The following is a 1,883-nucleotide window of genomic DNA, read 5'->3' as shown; positions in this document are numbered from 1 at the left end:
ATCTTTACCTGTAGATGTATCCATCTAATTTTTGATCATGAAATTTGCACAAATTTTCAGTGCTCTCTTATGCTAGTTTTAAAGCACTGTAAACAGGTGTGTATGTGTAATCTACAAGGAACCTGAAGCAAGTCCATTTAATTTTCATTTATATGATTGTAACAATATTTCAAGTAACTTGTTGGATACATGTCCTAATAGCAGAGATTTTCACTATCAGGTCTCCCTGTGTCAGGTCTTCTACCAGATATTGCTTAAAAAATTTTATCTTCAAAATAACCAAAGGTTTGCAATCATCCATATATGATAAATGTGTGTCCTTTGTCTATCATTCTTTGAGTATAATATAATTGAGGATTTTTTAAGGGTGAAATGCAGCCCTCTAAACTACTCTGTTCTTGGGTGAACAAGGGACAATGTACAAAATGCTATCTTTAAGGGTCTGATCTAGATCTATAAATACCAGAAGTGTTCTCTGTGTGCAAAGAAAAAAAGGAAGAAGAAAGTAAACTAGTTTTGGTAACAATTTCATATTTTCAATGAAAGGTCACTTTAAGAATGGAGATGTCAATATATTGTGTATTTTTTTCTTCTTTAAGAAAGATAACTTAGAAAGTAGCTCAGACTTTGATGAATTTGATATACATATACATATATATATTCTCTTGATAATGTAGGTAGATATGACCCTGACAGCCACCTGTGCATTGTATTTGTTTTGCCATACATTTTGCTAGCCCATAGCATATTGCGAGTGTTATAACCTCCTACACCTACCATGATACAACACATGTAGTGCAGTGTATTAATTCTGTATGACAATTTTGAACCACCAAACTTTAAATTATTGTGAAGTACGTGGTGATCAGATTTGTAAAGTCTTTACTTTTTAGTATTTGGCTGGTAGTACTGCTATATCTATTTTTGAACATTCTTTCCTTGTTAGGTTCACAAGAACACAGATTAGATGAGTCATGCTAAAAGAATAAACCTCCACCATTGATACAGATAGCAACCTTTTTATTTATTATGAATAGCTATTTGTCTTTAAACAGGATGTGTTGCCTTGTCTGTCACAAATGTTATGAATAGAAAGTAGATGAATTAGTTTATCCTTTTTAATAAGGTAATTGAAATTGCATGTACAGAAAAATTAGAATAGTCAGTCGGCAAGACTTCTTAAAGCTTACCTATCTAATCATGCACTAAATGGAATCATATTGATATATATTGCAAGGACTAAGTGACATGAATAATACTATTCCAGCTTTTCACAATTATTAAAGGTTGGATTTCATTAGTGCTGCACTGTGTTGGGTGTTGTCATCATAGTGTAACTGAAATTGAACACAGATATGTACCTTTTCTATGTTCAGACAGACAAGCTGACTTATAGATATAGTATAAAGGGAGCGGGTTATTAGAGTTAAACTGGTGCTAGATGTATGGTATTTAGCATTTCATAATGATATAAAGGCATACCACATCTCTGGCATTCATATGAAACTTTTCTCTACTATTATCTATAATGTCTATCAAAGTAGTCCCTATGGTAAGGTTACTGCTTCATCTCAGTGGTAAGGCTGGTTAAAAAATGTGTACCTTACCCAGCATCATATTATTTTGGAAATAAATAAGGTTTACTATAGATTATTTGCAAAAAAAACAAAAAAAAACATTTGCATTAGCCATTATAGTAATATATAGTATTTTGACATAATTGATGATAAATGATAAGCATTGTCTACAGTAATCAAACTGAATAGTTGTGAGTGGGTTGAGGTATGTGAATTGATAGTAGACAGTTGATTTACCAATCCATTTCTATCATGGTTTATGCCATAGACTAACATTTGAAGAGTAGTGTTATTGCCACAGATATT

Source organism: Penaeus japonicus, unplaced genomic scaffold, assembly GCF_977035675.1.
Source record: "Penaeus japonicus unplaced genomic scaffold, GWHDUDI00000001_assembly GWHDUDI00000001, whole genome shotgun sequence".
Taxonomy (NCBI): Eukaryota; Metazoa; Arthropoda; class Malacostraca; order Decapoda; family Penaeidae; genus Penaeus; species Penaeus japonicus.
The sequence above is the reverse complement of the archived record's forward strand: the minus strand, read 5'-3'. Positions refer to the sequence as shown.